The sequence below is a fragment of the Zalophus californianus genome, chromosome 14, assembly GCF_009762305.2.
Source record: "Zalophus californianus isolate mZalCal1 chromosome 14, mZalCal1.pri.v2, whole genome shotgun sequence".
Classification (NCBI taxonomy): Eukaryota; Metazoa; Chordata; class Mammalia; order Carnivora; family Otariidae; genus Zalophus; species Zalophus californianus.
This window is the reverse complement of record NC_045608.1, coordinates 65,103,057-65,128,398: the sequence shown is the minus strand read 5'-3', so window position 1 is coordinate 65,128,398 and position 25,342 is coordinate 65,103,057. Positions and strand designations below refer to the sequence as shown.

Genomic DNA, 25,342 nt, shown 5'->3' with positions numbered 1-25,342 from the left:
TTGATTTAACTGGTCTTGATAATAAATGCCCCAGGTGCTTCTAATATGCAACCAGCTTTGAGAATCACTGATCCAATAGAAAGCACATGCCCCCAGAATATGATCCGGATACTTAGAAAGCTCCTAACCTCGTAAGTAAGGTACATGAAGAGAAGGTGCACCTAACCAAAGGAGGTGACAGTCATCATGAACTGTAGAGTGATGGGGCCATATTTGGAGTTTGGGGGCAATTCTGGAAATGTAGAAATTGGGAGTATGTTTAAGGATCAAGCCAGCTATAGAATTTTCTCCATCTTTGATTCCAGGACATAGGAGAGTCCCAGCAGGACAGTGAGAACATATTGGGAGCAATTGAATTAAGATGTGAAAGCTGTCCTTAAATGTAAGGAAGGTTCAGGAAAAATAGGAATTAGTTTGTTTGACTTTGCTCTGAAGGGTATAGCAAGTCCTAATCAGCTTATGTAATGGGGAGGCAGATCTTAGCTCAATATAATGCAGAACTCTGTGATCGGATCTAAGATGAGAACAGATAGTCTTAAATAGTAATGAATTCTCTCTATGAGAAGTGTTCCAGAAGATACTGTGTGCCCTTATTTTTCACTTCCCTCCAGCCACCATTTGTGAACTGCTTGAGGTCAAGGGCTTTGTATTATACCTCTATATCTTCACTAGATATAGTTGTTCTTGGAGCCCAGTGTATGTCCGGTAAGGGTTAGTGGAATCTCAAAAACACTTAACAATTGATATGACATAAGGCTAATTGGTCAGAATGAACACATCACATGGCCTTATTCATCCAGGTGATATCTCTTTACCTTTTGGATCATGTGGAGGTTCAGGAGGGACAGGGCAATAGAGTGAAGGGCATGAGGGTGAGTTTGGAGCAGTGATTATTTAAAAATTCTAATTTTTTAAACACCATCATGCCTGTCTATACATATTAGATGAACATCGGTCCTATATCATGAATGAATGAATGAGTGAATCAATCAAGGCTATAGTGGAGAGACAGAAGTGGTAGATTTGGGTTCTAGTCCTGCTCTGACACTAACTGCATGGGTGAAGCTGAGCACACTATTTCAATACCCTCTATCTTGTTTCCTCATGGATAAACTGAGACCTGTAATCTTGTCCTAAGGTATCAATCATCATGAAGCTTACAGGAAATACCAGGTATAAAGTTACATTGCAAAGTTAGATAATTCTGTTCAAATGCTGGTTTTGATTATTCAGCATGATGTGGATATTTAAATGACTCTCTCCAGATGCAGCCTAATTCACCCCCTCTGAAGTCCACATCATATCTTTTTTCTCTCTAGGAAATGAGAAGTTAATTTTCACTCCTGATTACTCCCACCCCAGCCCCACTTTGGAAAGGAATCTTCTCTCCTGTGGCTTTCCTGATGCTACTGCAGTTGCTAAGCAACACGGAGCTAAGCAGGAGCAAAATGTAATTGTCCCAGGAAGGGAATTCCAGGTCTGACAACGGCTGGATTGTACTTTAGGAAACTTTGCCTTCCTGGCTGCAAGAAATTCAGTAAAAGAAGCATTCTTGGCATGTGGTTTCTGGTAGATGCTCCAAGAGAGCGGGTTTTGATACTTGAAAGGCAACAAGGTGCGGGGAGGAGCATTCTTCTCGGTTTTCATTTTCTAGCTCCCTGGCAGATTTTTTGTCACTGTGACTTCAGAGTGCCCCAAATCTGCAGCAAGATTTGGAATGCCCCCAATTCCTAGCTGAGCCTTAGGAGCCCAGCTCTAAAGAGTTTATGTTTATAGCACACAGGAGCCAAAAGGAGATCCCGGAGAAATATCACGGGGAGATGCTGGCTCTTTATTTCCCCCAAGAATCTACCTACTTGGGCCATAACAGGCAGAGGTATGCACAGAAAGGTGATATAGAGAGAGCTTGTTTAAAGTGAGGGGAACTTATTGAAAGGGTTCAGGGGAACATCATGGAAGGCAGATATAGGAAATGTAACCGGCCTCCTGGGAACTGGGAAGTTGCCAGGCAGCTCCTCTCTCTCTCTCCCTCTCCAGCATCAAACTGACTCTTACCTGTGTTTTTTTCTGTCTGTTTCATCCTTCCAGGGACAAATTTTCTCTGTAAGATCCTTGGCTTTGCTCCTTTAAAACTTTGGCATATGTCTGACTTTTGTTTATTTTATATTCCATGACAACCCTCAACTGCAATCTTTTTTGTGATTCCCATTTTCTCATAGAAAAAAATACCTGATCACCTCCCATGCATCTAAGGTGTGTTCCTGATACCTATGACTGAGGCCAAGGGGCTGGCACACACAAGACTCTCCAGACTTAAGTGTTTCTTCAGGAGGACCACAGGGAATATGGCTACAATGGGGAATGGGCTGGGCTGACACTCCAGGTGTGTTTAGAATAAAGAGCTAAAAGTCTCAGCAAATGTATGTATTTCCAGCATAAGGTCATCTTGTCACATGGGAAGAACTTGAGCTTTGAAGTTAGGCAGGCTTGGGTTAACTCATCCTGAGAAAAATCTCGCTGAGCTTCAGCTTCATCTAAAAAATAGACCTACTGATAAAAACTTCACCTCTTTTAGGGCATTAGTGAGGATTAAGTGAGGTTAAATGAGATAATGTATGATAAGTACCTATGTGGCCAAGATTATGCTAGATGCTATAAGAGTTCAAGAGATACATAGCATATTTGTCAGTAAAGTTTCACTGAGAACCTACTGTTTTTGAACTGTATTTAGTACTATGCATATAAAAACTATTAAGAATGTCCTTTACCTTGGGAACTTTCAAGCTAGTAAAAGACATCCATGCGATGTTAGAATCAGGATGGTCATTTCCCCTTCATTTCTTGGTGGTTGAACTTGAAGAATAGAGACATTGTGATTTATTCTTAACCTCTTACCCAAGGCCAGCTATAGCTCTTAATAGTAGAAGAATCCTCTGTATACAGCTTTGTCCTGCCCTCATGCACTTGTAATCAATTTTGGCAGACAAGATTATATGTGAACCAGTAAATTCAAAATACAAGAGATAATACAAAGTATACCTGCTATCCACAAATACAAAGATGTAGAAAGGATTCCTTCTTAGGAAAGAGACTGATATGATCTTTAATGTGCTATCTCTCCATATGATGCTATGAAACTAAGAGTTGAGAAGAGAAATCCAAGTAAGCTACAGTTAAAATAGAAATTTTTGGTCAACTTGAATGGCCAAAAAAGAAACAGGACATAAATAGAGAGAAATCTGGGATGTCCAACTTGGGTAGCTCACTTTTACCATGGAGTATTTTATAAACATGTGGAATTGTCAGCCCATTATTGCTGATTGGAGTTGGGTCTTGGCTTGACCATTGTCATATGAGCATTAGAAAGACCTAATGGTCATAGGAGGGAGGACAGCTTTTAGAATGGTAGGAGGATGGCCATGAGCAAACACTAATTTGAGCCCAGCTTGTTGGCTAATGGGTTTATTCCAGACTCTGGGATTAGAATCCACAGAGTCACTCTTGGTCCCTTGATATTTAAGCTATTCATATCAAATATAGTACTATGGATACTGAAACTAGATGGATACTCAGAAATGTTTTTGTATCAAACCCAGTTGCAAGTGATTGCACACAAGGGCCAAGAAACTGAACCAGCTGAGGAAGTGGAGACAAATTGCTCAAAGTTACAGAGCCAGTAATTAGTGGACCTAGGCTTCCAAGCTCAGTAGCCTGACTCCAAAGCCCACCCTTCTAACCATGGCTCCATACAAACTGCTCTATTATGGTATTGCCTAGCTAGTAAACGGCACAGAGACACCTGGATGCTCCTCATATCACCTCTTTAGAATGTATTGAATGAACTTGTTGATTTCAGTCTTCTAAACTAAATGAATCACAGTAACATCTTCAAATTATAGAGCTGGCAGGTTTGTTAGAAATCATCTGGACCAAGCAATTCATTTTACAGATAAGAGAAAAGTGAGAATGAGAAAGATAAACTGACTTTCCCAAATTTTCATGCAGGTGACAAAGCCAGGTTTAGAAACCATTTTGGACTGCAATCACAGAGTCCTTCCCATTATATGTCGCTGCAAGGGCTTGGTTGTTTCCTCTGTAGATCAACTCAGACTAGGAAAAGAGAATGAAGAACTAGAAGGTTCAGCAACCGAGCACCTCTATGAAGGGAAATTTGAGGATGTTCTCTTTGAGAAAATAATTTGGCATATATTTTTGTGATTGTCTATTTTTATTCTGAATTGTGGCCCAAAGGAAAGAAAATAAGGTTGACTGCTTCAAAATTAGACTGATATTATCTCAGCAATTACTCTAATTTTTATCTTGTAGTAATTGATAGTAAGAAGATGTATTGGAGGAAAAAAGTAAAAGAAAAAATAGTTTGAAGGGTTAGGCATAAGCTGTAAGTATAAATTTGTATATGGGGCATTTCTGAAAATAGTTGGTAAAATTTTTTGTAAAGCAAAATCAATTATCGTAATGACATATATTCATAAGGAAAGATGTAGGATTCATTTATCTATCTATCTATCTATCTATCTATCTATCTATCTATCTATCTATCTATCATCTATCCATCCATCCATCCATCTATATGGGAAGTCACTGGGTACATAATGATAGGCACTATGAGAAGTGTAAAGAAGGGTTAGATACCATCCTAACCTGGGACACACTCTTAATCTGGACAAGAACTCACAACCTTTAGTTTCAGGTCTGCAGAGAAGTTGAATGTAAAGTATTCTAAGTTCAGTCAGAAACAATGACATAGGACAACTTGTAGGTTTGCTTATGCAGACCCTTAGTTAATTTTACCAAGGTTGCCAGCTTCTGAACATCTCACATAGTGTTATAAGTAAATGAGTTCCCTTATATACAATATTATGGGTATTATTATCGATTATATTGTCTGTAATCAATCTGTATCATCTGCACTTAAAATTAGAAGAAACTGCCCTGCAGAAAAGATGTCCATCAGGTCCTGAAACTTTCTTCCATCAATTAAATTCTGTGCATGTACATGTATTCCCATCCTTGTCCTCAGTTTCTTAACAGTCAATTCCTTCTCTCTAAATGATGAGATGATGTGTGTAAGATAATGAACACAGTGGTTGATACATAGAATGGCAAGTAGGCAAATGGAAGAAGTTCCCACATTATCTTATCCACCTAGATTTTCTTTTTCTCTCTTCTGTATGAATTATAATTTCTTCATGTCACTCAAAATTCTGCTCATGGTGACATATCATCCTTTGAAGATTATTACTATCTGTGTTTAATGCTTTAACCACTGGAGCAACCTGTATATGGTTGCAGAGTTGTGATACATAATGCAATTATCTCAAACCAATATACCCAAGTTTGAAAGAACAAAGGAGAAACAAAGTACACAAATTAATAAAAGTTAATTTTGTTTAACCTTTGTGCATAAGATAAAACATTGGCTTATTTATATAATGCTATTCTTTAAATAAAGGTTCCTCGCTATGAAAGTGGTGACCAAATCTTTTCACTCATGTGAAACAAAAGACCGATAAAAGGCAATTGTATTCCTTATCTAAAGATTTATATATGTATTAGTTGTACCAGGGTAGGTGTGAAAAGGGTCAGATCTTAGTATCTGTTCTGAGGGTAGAGCAGAGTTTGTGGGGAAAGCACCCTAAAAGCAGTGGATCAGCCATATAAGGTAGGGCAAGCTTCCAACAGTGATATCAATGTTTAGTCACCACTTCAGTAAAGGGTCAAAGATAAAGTTTTGGGTGTGCCCAGAGGTGGGCAGAGAATGGTGATAGTGAAGGCAGGTAACAAAACTCTACAGGTAGCACCTGCAAGATCTGTTCTTGGCCTGGGAGAAAAAAGAGATTGTCAGAGTGATACAGAAACGCAGATCTGGCAAAGGGATACCATGCAAGTCAGGTCATTAGAAATGGTGGTCATAAGAGAGATTAAAGCAGAAGTGGAGTCCTGTGAATGCCTTGTAGGGTGGTGATGTCCCAGAAGGTATCTCTGACTCTGAAACTCAAGTGGAGTGGCACTGGTGGTCAGAAGCTCTGGTGGGGCAATGAGTCATGTCCAATGATCGGTACAGGAATAGACATCCTGGAAGGAAATAAAATATTTAGTACCAGGGCATGTTAAGTTGCTCCAACATTACTTACACAATGACCAGCCTCTAAGCATCACCCTATTGGCTCAAGGGGAGAATAAGAAGACTACTTAAGTTCGTCCTTAAATCAGATTGCTTTGATACCTAGAGCAGGATTGAATTTTTATGTGGAAATCAATGTGCCTATTGTGGAAAAGTGAGGAAGACACCAAGCAGAAGAATTGAGGAGGCAGAGTAAGGGCAGTTGCTTAAAAAGTTCTTATACATTGTAAACACAATTTCATTTATGTTGGAAAACAGCTTCTACTTAAGGTCCAGCTTTTAGTTGGTTTAAAGAGTAAATGATGGAAAATTGGTTCACTTAAAAAAAATCAGTATTATTTTGTCACTTGCGTGAATACAAGTGTTCTATCTTGCCCAGTGGATTTTAGGTGAATCACGAAGAGAAACAAGCACTTTGCTTCAGCAGTTTTAAACTATGTATTGGCTACCAATTACTGCTAGAGATTATGCTTACCATAGATTTCTCTTTTGCCGCAACTCTTCCCTAGCAAATGATACCTCCCTCTGCAAACTTCTGCATAAACTATTTTCTGTATTTTTCACCAATTCCTTTCTATAGTGCCTAGATAAGATATATTTGTCTACCTCGCTCTTAGCACCCTGAAGAACGGATGCCAGAAACATGGAGTCCTACCTGGTCACACACACTAAGAGTCAGGATACTCCGCCCTTGGTGAGAAGGAGAAGCCGAGAAAGAGAGGGCAGGCCATTTCAGGACATTCAAGAGTTTTGGCCAGGGGAGGCAATAGCTGGTTTACTCACCATCTACAGTGGTAGATATCAGATTATTTGCAACCTGTAGCCAGGAGCCTCCCACCTGTATCCCCCTCTACTCTGTTATTGATATTCCCAAGCTCTCTCTACCATTCCACACGTCTACTGACTAAGGAGAACTTAAGGTTAAGACTTAGGATGCCTTACGGTAGGCTTTTAGTTACATGGCAGGATAAATTTACTTCCACTTCTCGCTGTAATGAAGTGGCTTGTATCATACCTACCCACCCACTAAGAACAAAGAACATTTGTTTGAAGGCGTTTAAGAGCAACCAAGGAAGCCAAAACCTGAAGTGCCAGCTCCCCCAAAGAAAAAAAATGCATTGAGGAAAGACTGATATGCTGCACTATTTCTTCCCTCAAGACATTTGCTGATTCAGAAGCCCCACATGGAACAAGAGTCTGAGAAACCAAGTAGGAAGTAATAACTAAAACATTGAAAAGTTGTAGGGTCTGACAATATCATGAGGCTGGGAAAACAAAAATGTTGTTTACGACTTCTAAGACAGCCAGGACTTGAAGGGCCAGAGTCCCAGAAAGAAGTACAACACAGGCAAGTAACTCCTGTACTGCTTTTCCTCTTGAGAAATGTGATGATTCCTAAGCAGCACGTAGCAAGAGGTTGCGAGGTCAAGAAGAAAACACACTAAGAGGCTAAGAAGGTAAACAGAGCTTTCTGAAGCCAGACTTATAAGAAGAAATATTATGGCTCAGGCCCTACTAGGAATGAGGGGACTGGTAAATATTCCCAGGCTTTCATTTGGAGTCCTTGAAGGCTCTCATTTTAGGAGGAGCAAGGGTAAATTAGAAACAGACTAGGCCTTACAGTAATAGAAGCCCAGCTCTAAATTAATTCAACGCCTGATTAAATTCAGTTGACCTGCCTATAAGAATCAAAAATGCATGCTACCTGGAGAAAAGTAACATCAGTCAGAACTTCTGTAATTTTTATACACAATGTCTGGCATTCAATCAAAAGTTACTATGGATCTAAGGAGATGGATAAAAGAAAAAAGAGATGATAAAGACTGAATAAAAGTTGATCCAGATTTTGGAATTGTCAGACATGAACTGTAAAATAATTGCAATTAACTTGTTTAAGACAAGAAAAGTTGCAGAATTTCACCAAATCCATACTTTCCATTAAAAAAGAAAGAAAGAAAGAAATAGAAATTCTAGAAGGAAAAAAACTCAGTGACAGAGAGGTTTCAATAGGTACAATTGAAGAAAGAATTGGTAAGCTGGAAGTGAGCTCAATAAAAGATATCCAGATTAAAGCATAAATCAATAGAAAATGCAGAAAAGACATGCACGTAACATCAACTACATAGCATGATTTAACATATTTCAAAAGATTAAACATTTTAAAAGTCAGAGAATGTCTATGACAAAATGGAATTAAATTGAAATTTACAGTAAAGAGATAACAAGAAATAACATGAAATCCCAAATGTTGAAAGTTAAACAATATACTTCTAAACAACTCATGAGTCAAAGAAGGAATCACAATGATAGACTAGACCTAAGTAATAACTAAAATAATACATTGAAATTTTTGAAATGCAGTTAAAGTCAAGCTTGGTATGAAATTTACAGCCTTAAATATATGTAATAGAAAAGAATAGAACCTGAAAGATTACTGATCTCATCATTCATCTATAGAAATGAGGAAAAAGAACAGCAAAATAAACCTATACAAGTAGAAGGAAGAAAATAAAAATCATAGCAGAAATTAATAAAAAAGACAACAAATATATAGTAAACTGACAAGCCCAAAGATGGTATTTTGAAGAACGGTAAGTAGTCTCTCATGCAGTCATGTGTAGGCTCATGATTCATAAATTGGAAATAATTTTACCAGGTAAAATATACTAGGTCTTTTTTAAAAAAATATTTTATTTATTCATTTGAGAGAGAGAGAGAGACAGAGAGAGCACAAGCAAGGGGAGAGCAGAGGGAGAGGGAGAAGCTGACTCCCCACTGAGCTGGGAGCCTGACATGGGGCTCTATCCCAGGACCTGGAGATCATGACCTGAGCTGAAGGCAGACACTTAACCATCTGAGCCACCCAGGTTCCCCTGGGTCATTTTTTTGCTTTGTTTTGTTTTTTGTTTTTGCTTTGTTTTGTTTTTATTGTTCAGTTAGCCAACATATAGTATTTCATTAGTTTTTGATGTAGTGTTCAACGATTCATTAGTTACATACAACACCCAGTGCTCATCACCACATGTGCCCTCCTTAATACCCATCACCTGGTTACCTAATGGCACAACCCCCCTCCCTTCTATAACCCTCAGTTTGGTTCCCAGAGTCCAGAGTCCCTCATGGTTTGTCTCCCTCTCTGATTTCTTCCCATTCAGTTTTCCCTCCCTTCCCCTGTGGTCCTCCGTGCTAGCTTATGTTCCACATATGAGTGAAACCATATGATAATTGTCTTTCTCTGCTTGGTTTATTTCAATTATCATAATCTCCTCCAGTTCCATCCATGTTGATGCAAATGGTAGGTATTCATCCTTTCTTATGGCTGAGTAATATTCCATTGTATATATGGACCACATCTTCTTTAACCATTCATCTATTGAAGGACATCTCAGCTCGTTCCACAGTTTGGCTATTGTGGACATTGCTGCTATGAATGTTGGGGTGCATGTGCCCCTTTTTTTCACTACATCTGTATCTTTGGGGTAAATACCTAGTAGTGCAATTGCTGGGTCGTAAGGTAGCTCTATTTTTAACATCTTGAGGAACCTCCATACTGTTTTCCAAATTGGCTCTCCCAGTTTGCATTCCCACCAACAGTCTAAGAGGGTTCCCCTTTCTCCACATCCTCGCCAACATTTGTTGTTTTCTGTCTTATTAATTTTTGCCATTCTAACTGGTGTAAAGCTTTGTGGTTTTGATTTGTATTTCCCTGATGGCTAGTGATGTTGAGCATTTTTTTCTGTGTCTATTAGCCATTTCTATGTCTTCTTTGGAGAAGTGTTTTTTCATGTCTTCTGCCCATTTCTTGACTGGATTATTTGTTTTTTGGGTGTTGAGTTTGAGAACTTTTTTATAGACATTGGATACCAGCTCTTTATCTGTAATGTTATTTGTAAATATTTTCTCCCATTCCGTGGGCTACCTCTTAGTTTTGTTGACTGTTTCCTTTATTGTGCAGAAGCTTTTTATCTTGATGAAGTCCCAAAAGTTCGTTTTTGCTTTTGTTTTCCTTGCTTTTAGAGACATGTCTTGAAAGAAGTTGCTGTGGCCGATGTCGAAGAGGTTACTGCCTATGTTCTCCTCTAGGATTTTGATGGATTCCTGTCTTACATTGAGGTCTTTCATCCATTTTGAGTTTGTCTTTGTGTATGGTGTGAGAGAATAGTCCAGTTTCATTCTTCTGCATGTGGCTGTCCAATTTTCCCAGCACCATATACTAGGTCTTCTTACCACTGACCTGCATGCATAAATGCATTTCTTTTTTTATTAAAGATTTTATTTATTTGTTTGACAGAGAGAGAGAGATAGCAAGAGCAGGAACACAAGCAGGAGGAGTGGGAGAGGGAGAAGCAGGCTTCCGGCCGAGCAGGGAGCCTGATGCGGGGCTCGATCCCAGGACCCTGGGATCATGACCTGAGCCAAAGGCAGACACTTAATGACTGAGCTCCCCAGGCGCCCCCATAAATGCATTTCTGAGATGCTTTGAGTCATTGTTTAAATGGGGAAAAGGTAGTATTGGGTTTTGAAAAAATAATTTTGTTGATGAGTTTATTTTTAATTATATCTCTTTGGGCTTGTATATATGTACGTTCCATAAACAATATTCTTAAATACATATATACATATTAGTGAGTAAAGTTTCAATTCAATTCAACAGATAGTTTTTGCATTTTCAATGTGTTGTACCCTGGAAGTAGAGCAGCAAGGAAGAAAGATATACTCCTGGCTTTTCTCAAGTTTATAGTCTAGTGGTGATACTTATGTGGAGAAAGAAAAAAAGGAACAAAAGAAGAGAGGGGAGGAAGGCAAGAAGGATATTGCTTTTCACACTCCAGAGACAAAGGCAAGAGGGAATAATTATCTTAATTAATCAGACTTTTATCATTTATTTTTAACCTCGTAATCTTTTTCTCTTATCTGATTAATTCAGATTAATTACCAATTTTGATTTTGTTTGGACTACATTTCTTAACTCTTTCCTACCTTTATTTTACCTGATTTTTATAAATGAAACATTTTATAATTTTACATATTCCCCTAACATCCTCATTTGACTAGTTTCCATGATTTTCAAAGGAAGGGTTCTAAATGGAGTCATGGCTCTTAACATAGTATTAGGTGCAGATTGGGCACTGATTAAATATTTTTATTAAATAAATATTTGAAAAAGAAGGAAGTAAAAATGGAACATGCTTCTCCTACACAGTATAGCAGGGATATCGGAGCCCAACTAGACCTACCCTCCTTTCTAAGACATTGCTCATCTTATGTTGTTTCCCATGGGATATCTTGCTTCCCATGTCTTTTCCTACTCTTCTCTGCCTACCTACGAGTATCAGGATTCTTATGGGTCTTGCTCAAATCTCCGATCTTCCCAGAAGCCTACCAATGAAGCCATTATCTTCTGCAAAACCATTATACTTCCCATTTTTACCATGTAACAGCTCTCCCAATTTCCTACCTGTTCCTCTAGGTATCTTTCTTCACGTATATGTCTTGTTTCTAACTGGAAACACTTCAGTGAGGAAACATGTATACTAGATTCTATGGAAAATATATAATAAAAGCATACCTTCCCACCCACCCACATATACCCATGAAACATGCAATGGCTTCTGGTCCGGTTGTTGCCTAATTCTTAATAGGACTTGTGGTAGATACTGCTAGTTGTGCCTCAATATCACCCATTAGTCCCCAATATAATAGTACCTTTGTTCAATAGTATTTCAAAAAATAGTATTTTGATGAACACTGGGTATAAAAATTGTATTTACAGCTTCCTTTGCAGCCAAGTGTGGTCAGGTGATTCTAGCCAATGTGATGGTACCAACAGCGGACTACGAAATTCCAGGAAATGTCTTTACTGACATTCCCTTTCTCTATTCTAATACCTAGAATGCAGATGCTGCCGTCTGGGACCATGAGGTTGAGCCTACCCACTATAAAGCAACCAGGTAGAAAGAGCCTGACACTTGGAGCACTATACCAGTCCAAAATCATCTACTGTGATTTTACATGAGAAACCACTGTCTTGCAGTTTCTGTCAGTTTAAGGTTTCCTTTACTCACTGCCTAACATACTTCTAAATAATCAGGGCTCTTCAGGATGTGATGCTAATATTCCTGTACCTTAATAAACTCATAGCATCGTAATAATGACTTTGTATTTTAATGGCCACATTAGACAGAGGTAAAATTTCATTGTACTTAAATTCCAAAGTCAGTATACATTTCTTACTTTTGATTGGTTCTTTAGCAAGGAAGAATTTATATTATTAAAGGGTCCTTCCTAGCCCAAATTATGTGTCTCATCAAATGAAATGACTATCCATAGACTGATTTAATTTTGTTTAAGATACTGTCACCAAAGGTTTCCTGTTAAAATATTAGTTTGTGTCTGAATGAGTATCTAACACTTACACTTTAGGTTAATGTCCTAAGGGATCTAAAATTGGCAAATAGGGAATATCAATTTTAGTTTTACTTCTAGAATAAAGTTTTAGTTCTAGAGTGAAGATAATCAATAGTTAGCTGAAGACTTATCTCTTCTGACAAAGTTTTATGGGGCACATCATGAGTTAATCTCTAGGGTTCTGGCCAGAATTGAAAAGAAGATTTTTAAGCAACATGAGATCCACTACAGAGAACACCTAGAGCTGCCAGGGGTTTCCCATTGCAGCTTCTCATGCTCCACACCCACTCCCAGCCTCTTTCTTCAGTTAATATTTTCCTACTTTCTGTTATGTTCCCTGAGCTCAAGTTTTTCAAGGAAAAACTAGTAATTGTATTAATTAATTCATTTCATACTGTTGATGACAGCCCTTTATTCACATAACGGTGTTAATTCCATCCCCTTATTGCATGCCTCTTACGGTGGGCATGACAGATCACCATCCAGCCCTATTCTGGTTAGTAGGGAAAGTGAATTATATGAGAGTATTTCTGGGAACACTCTCTGGACTCCCAACTCAGAGCACTTCTCGTATGTCTTGATAGCATTCTTTTTAGGGGGACTCCTTGGGAAAACCAACATTGGGAGGGGAAGGGAAGGGACAAACTCGATCCAGATAAAACTAAGGCATCTGGCCTCGCCATTCAGGAAACACATTGATTTTCATCAACGGTAGGAAGAGAAACAATAATTGGAAGTGATCCAGCATTAGTTCTGAATAGGGCAAAGAAAGGCCTCTGGAGACCCCTGTTTGACATGGGTTTGTCATTTAACAAAAAACTCGAAGTCTTGGGTGGAGGCTAAGTAGTTATTGGAAATTATGTGGAACCAGGAGTTTGTTCTGAACCACCTTTAATGTTTATGTTTGTGCTTTAAACTCACAAATTTTTTTACTTTTTAAAAAAGATTTTATTTATCTGACAGAAAGAGCGTGCACAGGAGTGGGGGGAGGGGCAGAGGGAGAGGGAGAAGCAGACTCCCCACTGAGCTGGGAGCCTGACAGGGGCCCCAAGAGGGCAGTAGATCCCAGGACCCCGAGATCATGACCTGAGCCGAAGGCAGACACTTAACCGACTGAGCCACCCAGGTGCCCCTAAACTCACAGATATTTTAAAGAGTGAATAAAATAAAAGGTGGGAGAAATTCTGAGAGTGAATGGAATTATTATTATTTTTAAAAATATTTTATTTATTTATTTGACAGAGAGAACACAAGCAGAGGGAGCAGAAGAAGGAGAGGGAGAAGCAGGCTCCCTGCTGAGCAGGGTGCCCCATGTAGGGCTCGATCCCAGGACCCTGGCATCAAGACCCGAGCCGAAGGCAGACGCTCAACCATCTGAGCCACCCAGGCACCCCGAGTGAATGGAATTATTGAAGGCAATGATGAATTGCCATTCCACCCATGTGTTGTCTTTAAGCTTTGGGTGAATATCATATGCATAATATGATCTTTATAGAGATTGACCTAAAGGAAAACATCTGTGAATTTCCCAGATTCATTTGCATCTCAGTGATAACTTAGTGTAATAGAAAGTTCTTCAGGACTATGTAGGTCCAAATTTCAATTTTGTCTCTGATCCTTTACTAGTTGCATGACCACAGGCCTATTACTTAACATTTTTGAGATTCAATTTCCTTTCTGTAAATAATATCTGCCTTCATCATACTTATGAAATTTAAATATTAAAATATAGGCAAAACATGTCTAGTACATTGTTCATTTCTAACCCAGTTACAATGTCCAAATCTCAACCAGCAGCCATTTGGAGCAGGTGTAGAGCTACCCTTTATCTATCACCAACTTACCAACCAGGAACATACAGAAGCCCCAGTGATGATGTCAGGAGTTTTCACCACAGTTCTGAGGCTGGAACATCCAAGACCATCATCTTTAAACCTAGCATTGTGGCAAAGGCAGATGTCTCTCTGGGCACATCTAAGCCTTGGCTTGGCAAGGGATGGAGTAGATGGTCTCATGAGGTTTCATGTGTCCTAAAATTCTTTGCACAGCAAGCTTTTGCCTTTGTTATTTTGTTCAAGCCACTGCAGCAGATCTGACCCAATTTAGCTGTTACCATTTCCTCCTTGCAAAAAAATGAAGCTCAGAGAAGGCCAGAGCTGTTGTGCTACTTCCATAACTTGCTTAATGTTTGCCTCCCAGCTCCTAAGCACCTTAGACCCAGCACTACTCAAGCCCTTTCTGTAGGTAGTTTGGGTTGGATCTCAGGGTTCTTTAATCTCTGCTTGCCACTCTCTGGCCAACAAGCTGATTCAGTGTTAGCTGCAACAAGTGATGGTCTACTCTGCCCCTCACCCTGAGAGTCCCCTCCTGACCTTGACAGTGACCTATATTCTCCTTTGAGTCAAGTCTCAGATCCTGCAGAAGGCATATCATGGCTGATGTGTACAGATCACACAGGAGAGACTAAAGGGTGGGGCCATTTGCACAGTAGCATCCATTAATCAGCATATTAATTGGCACAGAGGGGTTATCGGATTAGCTGTCTGTGTCTTTGGAAATCTGGATGTCAAGCATTGAGGGGAAGGAGCAGGATATAAGACTGGCATGATTAGATGATGGAGAGAGGGAAAAAAGGCATCTGGGTTTTGAAGTTGAGTCCCAGGTGAGTCTCTGCAGAGGGACGTGTGGAAAGAAGAGCCAAGATGAGCATAAGCCAACTGGTTTCTAAGGGAGAGGACCCTAAAGATACCAAGTTAGTGATTACTTATGGGTGGTAGGAATATGGACAAATGCTCCATTCTTCTTTGTACTTTCCAAATTCTCTAAAACTATATATAATGTGATGAATATAATAAGAAAGATAATAACTATACTCTGTAGGAGTTTTAAAAGTTGAATTTCTATGATTCCATGCTTGACCCTTTTGTTGAGAGGAGGAACAGAGTGACTGTCACAGGTATGGTTACAATATATGTAGTCTTTACTACCTTCTTCATGGTTTCCTTATACTCGAGTCACCTTTATTTATTTGCCTCTGTGACACATGTATGCCTATCATTCTACTTTCACACTTTGAGCCCGCTTTTCACTCCTTGAGATGCCCCCACTTTAGCACGACACCTTCATTTCCATCATTCCTAATATAACCATGGTTATTTAATTAAGAGACTGTTTGTAGAGCATTCCTTTTTCTTCGGAGAGTATCCCCACATCAACAGATTGAAGTAGAGCCTTGGCAAAGTTTTAGTGATTCAATGCAGATATGACCCTCAACCAGAAATCTATAGTTAACTGATTCAGTTCCTCACTATCTTTTTGTTCTATATAGACACATGTTGTCTGAACCATCTTGATCAGATAATTCTGATAATAAATGCACATGAGCAGACATGAATAGTGTAGCTATCTACTTGGATCCAAAGCTCCTTGTTCTGCAGCAATTATCGGAGGCCATGAGTTTCTGACTGATCGTAATTTGGTCAACATGTTATGACAGCCAGCTTCAGGCTGAATCTAGGCAGCTGAAGCCAAAATAATCAATTAAGACAGGAGGCCCAAGACATGAACTGGAGTTCTACCTTGGATACCAAATATCTAGACCTCTTCTGTCCACAGTTACCAAAAGAAAAAAAATGAGGGTGCAGATTCCTACCTACTTAATTATTCAACTTATTCTCAGGATCATATTAGGCTGTGAACATGGCAGTCCTCTGAAATTTAAAGTGTGATATAGGTCGATGAGACAATTATCAACTGACTGGCCATTGCACAGTCTAATCAGGTCAGTTAATATCAATCAGATCAACCAAGCCTCAGAAGGAGAGAGCTGGTTACCATGTAAAAACATCCTGCTTAAGGGCCATCCCTGATGCCCAATTTGCCACTTTCCCCCATTTTTACTCCTATTTAGCCCTGGAAACATTGCAAGTGATTTCCATCTGATTTAGGAAAGTAATGGAGCAAAGAGACTATCTGTAAACATAAAGAATAGAATGGGAAACATTATGTGTGTATATAAAGAAAGAGAAATAAAACCAGGCGAAAAAACTTTACAGCTTTTCTCAAAAGAATTATAAAATTAGTGGATGAAGGGTATGTTGTTACATTTTTATATTTGCATTTTGCCAATGGAAGTCCTCATAATTTTTTTTACTGTACTTGTAGATTTGGCTTTTCTGCCTGTCACATGGATTGAAAGCTGAGTCTCTGCAACTGGGGGCTGCTGGGATGTGAGCTGCTTCCAGGGATGGAGAAAGTCTGAAGTGGTGATGGGCCAGCCTCCTCCAGCATCTTTGCCTGGAGCAGAGTTGAGCAGGTGCATGGCATCAGGTCTGATAGTGCTGTTCGTGGCAAAGCTTTCATCAGACTCTCTTAAAGCTGCTTTTCTTGGGAATACATTCTCCACTCTCCATCCTACTCATTTGTACACCAACTCAAGAAACCAAACCAAAATAAAGCAAAAATTAAGAGAGGGCCTTATGATTCCAACCTTGATGCTTATGCTCTGATACTGCCATTCTGATGTTTTTGGAGAATTGGTTTATCAGTGTTTTGGTTTATATCTGAAGAAATTCTGCTTCTGCATTGCAAAGTGAGTTAATTTGTTTATCCAGTTTGCTATGGACTGGATTGTGTACCCCCAGTCTTCATACCTTGAAGTCCTAACCCCCAATGGGACTGTTTTTTGAAGATAGGGCTTTTAGGAGGTAACTAATGTTAAATGAGGTCATAAATGTAGGGCCCTAATCTGATAAGATTGGTGGCCCTATAAGAAGAGGAAGAGATCTATCTCTCTTTCTTCTCTTTGCCATATGAGGACACAGTAAGAAGGGAGCTGTCTTCAAGCCAAGAAGAGAGCTCTCATCAGGAACCAAATTGGCTGGCACCTTGATCTTGGACTTTCCAGCTCCAGAACTGTGAGAAAACAAATTTCTGTTGTTTAAGCCACCCAGTGTATGGCACTTTGTTATGGCAGCCCAAGCTGACTGACACACACATTGCTTAGGCTTATTTGTTCTTAATCAATGAACAAGAATCACCTTGGGTATTAAACTATGAAGCCATTTCTGTTTCTCAAATAAGCTGTTTACACCTTCAAAAAACAAGAGGGTGGTTTTTAGTTGATTCTGTAGCTTGGTACCCAAAGAGGTTGCATAACTTGGCAACGTTTGCCCAGTGATGAATGTCAAGTTAGGCCTAGTGCCTGAGCCTTCTGAGTCCTATTCTAGTATGCTTTACGCCACACCACAAACTTAGAAATTATAAAATCCAGAGCCTGGTCTAAAGTGTCAAAATCATCCTTCTAACTTATGAGTCAAAATCTAGAAACCATGCAGAGAGGATTGGTAATTTTTTTACTATGTTAAAAAAAGGAAAAAAAAGATTTCTACACAACAAAAATAAAGCAAAACAAAACCCTACCACATGCAAAGTCATAAGACAAATGGAAGACTAGAAAAAAAGCACTGGGCAACCCTTCATAGACCAATAACCTGATAGGAAAATGATCAAAGCAAATAAACAGACAGTTCACAGTTGAAGAAATGTAAAAATGTTTTACACATATGAAAATATTTTTTACATCCCTCATTATAAGTGAAATGCAAGTATCACAGAGATGTTACTTTTTCACATATCAGATGGGCAAAAATCCAAAAGTTTAATATTATATTCTATTGCAAGGAGAAACGAGCACTGTCATTCACAGAGGAAGAACAAATGAGCACAAGCCTTTTGGAGAGCAAGTTGAAAATATCGAAAATAACAAGTGTTTGCCCTTTTTGATCCAGATTTTCATTCCTGAGAATGGATCCTATAGCTTCTACAAGCGCAAAATGACTTTTGTCCAGAGTTATTCATTTCAACACTGTTTATGAGAATAAACAAATGGAAAGAACCCTAAAAGTCCATCAATGGGAAACTGCTTGAATGAACTGTGGTGTAACCATACAATAGAATACACTGAAAATAGAGAAGAATGAGGGCCCTCCCTATGTAGTGATATGAAAAGGTCTTCAGAGTATACCATTAGCTGAAAAAAAAATAAAGAATGAATATTATGCTAACTTTCAAAAATGAAATACTTATAGAGACTTAATTAAAGACTAGAAGATATATAAACTTGTCAATGGCTTCTGGGGATGGGTGGAGATAGGACCAAAGGCAGTGAGACTTTTGATTCTATATATTTTCTTAAAATAATTTTTGTTTTTTGAACCATGTTAATTCATTACTTATCCATAATTAAATTTAAAAAATAAAACAAGAGAGAGAGAGGAGGAAAAATCCATGAGAATTGTGAATTCCTCTTAGTAAACTGTGCCATTTTGTTCTATTTCCTGATGTGAAGAAATTCTTTATTATGGATATTTTCAGTATTTTCTGAGTAATAACTTTATTTGGCAGTTAAAGAAAAAACATACAGCATGGTTGGTCACCACATATTCTAAAAGTATAATATTTAAAAGAAGTTTGGCAAGGAAACAGGAATATACAATCCCAGGATAATCTTGCCACAGTTTAATGCTTTCAATTACTGACTATCTGCAGCAAGGTTAATGGAAATAACACAGGTCTTAGAGACAAACCACATTTAGGTTCAAATCTCATTTCTGCCACTAAGAAGCTCTGTGTTCTTGGATGAATACCTTCACTTCTAAAACTTCACTTACTTCTCTTAAGATTGTCATAGTAACATCGCTAGTGGTAGTAGTGAGAATCCAGGGCGATCATTCAGGTTAAAGATCTAGCATTGGTGGACGTGTCATAGATGGCAGCTATTATTAGATAATTTCTGCCTTGTCATTCTGGAAATTCCATAAAGCCAGTAGGTATTTGCAAAATAAATGCAGTCTAGAGAGGTCAGTAACTTCTCGTCTTTCTGGGATTTCACTACCTCTAATCTCACTCACCATCAGAACACAGAATGCAGAAACAGAAACGAGCAAACAATGGCTCTCAGTAGCAAAATAGATTCCACAAATAGCTATATGTACATTTGAGCATTTGCCTCTTAGAAGAGGCCCTTTGAAGGCCCCCTGTAGAGTCAATTTGGCTTGGATTTCATGGCGGTGGTAAGAAGAGAAATAGAGAAGGGACTGGCATAGTCAGACATGCTGCCCGGGGAAAGTGACAGATCATGGCCTGAGATAAGAGCTGTATAAACTGAACTAAACACAAGAACCTCAGAGCACAGCAGTTGAGAGCTATTTATCTAAGAACACATCTACATACCCCAATAAGTTGTGAAGACCCTGCTTTTTCATGCCAGGTCTATAGCAGGCATTTATACTATGAAAGAATAAAGACTTTCATTAAAAATGGTTAAAATAAAGTACATGTTGATGCTTAAATACCTACTTGTGTAGATAACTCTCTTGAATTGTTTGTTCCCTGCATTTTTTCACAAATAGCTAAAATTTTACTTTACACAGTACCTAAAGACTCACTAGAAATAGAAACAAGTCTGGGTTGAGATGAATAAAAACATTTAAATATAACTTGAAACAAGAAAGCTGAACAATAAATGGGATATTGTTCTTATGTGCTCATGGAAATTCCAGTAAACAAATAGAACCAAGTTACCTGTCCTGCCTTTGATTTAAGGCTTATGCATGCATGGAGCGTAGCCTGTAATATTTTCCACCAGGCTCTCTACTTGAGTTATTCCTACTTGTTTAGATTGGGGAAATCCAAGAGCTGAACAATGACTTTTGCAAGTTGCAAATTGCTTTAAGGGGAAACCCTTCAGCTGTTGTGTGTGTAACTTGGTAAATGATACCCCTCTTTTAGAGCCATGAAACAGAGATTTTAATTCCTGTTGAGCTTTTGTTTATAGAGACACAGGCATGATGCGGAGGCGTGCCCCCAAAACTTTGCTGACACCCACTTGGAATAACTACAACTCTCCTCAGCAACAGAACCACAGAAATCCTGCCACATTTTCCAAACAAGCAGCAATCAAACTGCCAGTGGACCCTCTGCATCACATATTTTGTGGATGACATATGTGGCTCTGTTCGTTTGGGTCAACATTCCTCCTTTATTATGTGGAGTCCCCCAGTCACTCTGCAATACACTACTGATTATATTCTCTGAGTTCCTTGAATCAATGGTAGGAGGTGTGTGTGTGTGTGTGTGTGTGTGTGTGTGTGTGTGTGTGTGTGTGTGTGAAGGGTTAGTAGGGGGTGGGCAGGGGTGATGTACCAGAATCATCCGGGGACTTATTCCAAGTGTTCTTGTTTATTTTTATGTCTTTTCCCTCACCCCAATTTATTTGAATATATCCTTGAAAGCAAGTTCTGTGAATTTAGGGGGGAAAATAGCTTCCCAGATGATTCTGATAAAATAATAATAGTAAATAGAACTTTGTACAGTGACAATATCATTGTCAATGAGGTTTATCTGAGGCACGATTATTGCTAATAATAATAACAATAGGTATTATAATAATAATACATACCACTTATCGAATGTATTCTATGTGCTGGACATTCTCCTAAACTCTACTTTTTCCTGTGGTTGAGACCTTTTCTCTGTGATTAATACATTGAGTTGCTATTACAGTTTGGAAATTAACTATGTGTGGTCACCCACATTCTTTTTCTTATCCCCTTATTTTATATATTCATGAGAAAAAAATGGTGCAATAAAGAACACTTTCCCGTGTGCTATAAGTGTCTTTAGATAAGTAAACCAGCTGAGCCTCAGTTTTCTTGTTTGTGGTACATGGGGATAATAAAAGTTTCTTTGTCTATATTGACACATAATAATAGTTATTATAGTGAGACGGTTAGTTAGATTCAGAGTGTGGTTAAGAAAGCAGGAACTTTACCCACCAGAAATCAAATTTTACATGCCAAGACGTTTTAGCTGTACTTAATCTGGACTAATGAAATGCAAAAAAATGTACAGTATGTCCTTCCTCCTGTAGGTTTTAAGGGATAAGCTACATGAAACAGTCAGTCAAAAGTACACTTTTGTATTACCAATACACTGCAAAAGTTCTGCGTCAAAGATTCGGGAATAGAATATGTTAGAACAGTACGACCTCAAAGGGTTAAGGAAGGCAGAGGGAGACGTGCACTAGAGCCATGAAGGAGGTATGATGCAGTCAGATCTAGAAGGCAGCCAGGTGGAGAGGAAAGGAATACATTTTCAGGAACAGCACTGGTGGAGGTAACAGGGTGAACCCGTAGTCCTAAGTAATCCCCGTAGTATGCTGCAACTCCAAAAGTGAACCCTTTATACAAAAAATAGAGAAAAGAAATTCATAGCTACATTATGCAGTGAATATCTTTGTGCAAGTTTACAGAGTCAGTAAAGCATGTGCTTCTGTATAATTTGTGTCTCCAGGGCTGTGTTATAATTCTTGAGCCCTTATAACATCCAGCATCATTCCAAGTACATTGGGAAGAACTCAGTTCACATTTCCAGGTGGATTGGAAACACAAAGTACTTTGATACAGGCTTGGCAGGTGAGATGAGGCTATAGACCAGGAACTCCATCCAGGCTTCGCTGGTGCTGGCCAGAGGCAGAACTCTGGCTTAAAGCCGTAGAAGGAACAGAGCTATGGGGAAGGGGAGTGGGGACCATCACAGAAAATCAACTCTGCTAAGCTACCTTCTCAAAGCAGGGCCCCATCGTTGTTGCATTGCTATGAACTACCCACCTCAAAACCTGGGAAGTCTGCATCTGTCCCACCCACCCCACCCCCAGCCCCAAATGCCTCTCCTTAAAAGTGGGTGAAAGTTGAGGCTGGGGTGTTGCGATTAATGCCAATACGTCTAGAGTATATCTCCATCAACCCACGGTCTTTCCATTTTTCTTAGATGCTGAGAAAATGCTTTTCACAACTATGATGACACAGTCAGAAATATCACCTTTTGAAGACATCATAACTGTGAGATATGACACTCTTTCGGCCGTTAGAAGGTTATTTGCTGTAGCCATTAAATACAGCCCTGTCACTCCCACTCACCTGAGCCATATTTCCTCCCTCAATAGATTATCCATAAATATAGGTTCAGGTACAAATGGAAATAATGAACATTCACAGCTAAAGAAGATATGCACAGCCAAATCCTGCCAAAGTATAAGGTTTTCCCAGAGGAACAGAGCAATCCTTCCCTGGAGCAGGCTCAGCAGAGCCCAGAGGCCAGGTCTTCTGGAGGGCCTTCTGAGGCTCAGGTCAATATGTCTTCTCCAATATCCCAGTAACGCAGAGCCTGACCTCCTAAATGCCAGGAATGTGCCTGACTGATGACTTGGGGGCCCAACCTACTTTGCTGACATTTGGTAATTAGAGTGAATTATTAGTAGTAGCTTGTGTATTTGTCTAGTATTTAACTCTAGTTAATAATAATACAGGTAACAGTGCATTGTTTTTGTGTGGATTCTACAATTTCCAAAGCGGGCAGGTAGTATATTCATTTAATCAAATATGTATGTATATATATCTCTCTCTATATAATTAGTAATATTAATACATATAATCTCACATATGTATATATTTGTTGTTGCTGTTGTTTTTCTGATCCAAATGCTTTGTTATCTTATATGTAATTGACACTTAACTAAGAACCTGATAAAATACAGAAAAACATAGAAAATATGTAGCAATTGAGCATCAAACTAGGGCCAAAACTTTTACCCTATGCAAGAGAGAACAGTATTGTGTAATTAAATGTGAGACTGGATAGCATAGATGACTAATTCTGAGGTGTTGGAGAGAAGGGTGACCAACAGTCCCTTAAGATTGATAGGACTTTAGCTTGGCTCATAATAAAAGGCCTACAAAATGCCTTTATCTGGATTCTAAAATACAGGATCCCAGCAGAGAATTCAGCAGGTCATGCCAAGGAGTGAGTAGAAAGATGATAAGGCAGGAATATTCTTGACATATATGTGAGTATGTGCTGAAACGTAGTATAACACCTGAATTCCTCACGAGACTTCCCACATTGAGGGAAATAACCCTGAAGAATTAGGCTTTAGAAATAATTTGTCGGGGCACCTGGCTGCCTCAGTTGGAACAGCGTGTGACTCTGGATCTTAGGGTCTTCAGTTCGAGCCCCATGTGGGTGTAGAGATTACTTAAATAAATAAAACTTTAAAAAAGAAATGATTTGTAGATTTGTGTAATACTGTGATATAGTGATTTTCAAGGATAATCTGCAAATCCAGAGACTTTCCTTGTTTATAGGGCTTGTGTCCCACATCCTTAAATACATTCTTGCCCAAGTAGGGTAAAATTCAAGGGAAAAGACGGGTGGCATAAGACTTAGTGTCATTTCATGACTCAAGATAGATCTGTCTACCACAGAGAAAAAATATTAGCCTACCTATGAGTTGCGTTTTTGTCTGCACGCTTATTCACAAAGTTGATGTTGTACTTGATTAGCCAAGAGGATGTACCTCATGTGGAGGCTCTTAGTCAATAAAAGAAAATTGTATTTCACAAATGTGTTAATTTCACAAGTTCATACCTTCCATTGGTCAAATATTTTTATGTGGCAATAGCTCTGTTTGTAGAATAAAGTACTATTAAATTCTGTTGGCACTAGAAGTACATGACACATATGTATGTAGGCTAAATATTTTATGCACTTCATCAGTTTTCATATTTTAATGTATTTTCTATTGAAGCTATAATATACACATAAAATACATATAAGTATGCTTATATACATATATACATACATATATATATGTGGAGAGACTTGTTTATACACATATACAAACAATTTTATTTTGAGATCTGGCCATTAGCATGTCAGGATTGGAAGAGAAATGCATACAGCAGTATGTGAAGAGATTTGGTCTTGCTCAGTTTTGACCCTCAACAATCTGTTCACCACACAGTAGACAGGAAGATCCTTTTGAAAGGTAAGACAGTTCTTGTTAGTTCCCTGCTCAAAGACTTCCAATGGTTTCCTATTACAGCTAAAATAAGATGCAAAGTCCTCACCACAGCCTAAAGAGCCCTTCCTGATTGGGGCTGAGGTCCTCTTTTAATTGCTACCATTTTTGTTCATCCCACCAACTTTGTCCTTCACAGTTCTTTAAAGATAACTAGTAGATCTCTGGCTCAGAGCTTTTCTCCTTGATGCTTCCTCTGCCTGGAACACATTTCCCTCAGACCTTCACATGACTCACTCCCTCATGTTATTCAGGTCTCTCCTTAATGGCCACCTCCTCAGGGAGGCCCTCCCTGATTACTGTACGTGAGATTGCCCCTTGGCCCTCTTTGGCCCACTGTCTTGCTTTATTTTGCTTCGTAGGAGTTGTCACAACTGACATTTTATAATACATCTTTTTGTCATTCATTTAATATATATCTCCTAAGTGGGAATGTCAGTTCCACAAAGAATGGGTTCTGTTTTGTTTTCTTCTGTATCTCTGGCACATGGCAGAAATCCATTAAATGTTTGCTGAATGAATAAATAAAAATAGTAGGATGATATTAGTATTAGGCTTATTTATTCATTTATTTACTTGTTAATTATAATTGCCACCATAAATCTACTATCCAACCTGATAACTAGAACATTATCAGAATCTGTCATCTGCCTGTGTGGGCCTCTCCCTCCCTCACACACACTATCTTCCCACCGGAGGTAATGCTTATCCTGAATTTTGTGTTATAATTTCCTCCTTTTTGAAATATAGTTTTATTATACATGTGCGTGTATCTAAAAGTATATATTGTTTAGAATATATTGTTTCATTTCATCCGAAACTGAATTTCATTTAAAAAAAGTATCATCTTAAATGGAAAAAGGTATCAT

At 38.7% G+C, this 25,342-nt stretch overlaps 1 non-coding gene across 1 annotated transcript; it reads left to right on the top strand.

Annotated features, from left to right (window-relative positions):
• The first annotated feature begins 20,916 nt into the window (after nucleotides 1–20,916).
• Nucleotides 20,917–21,055, top strand: LOC118356300. Its single transcript, XR_004819630.1, has one exon. It is a non-coding gene; the product is annotated as a U4 spliceosomal RNA (small nuclear RNA).
• The last annotated feature ends 4,287 nt before the right edge of the window (nucleotides 21,056–25,342 follow it).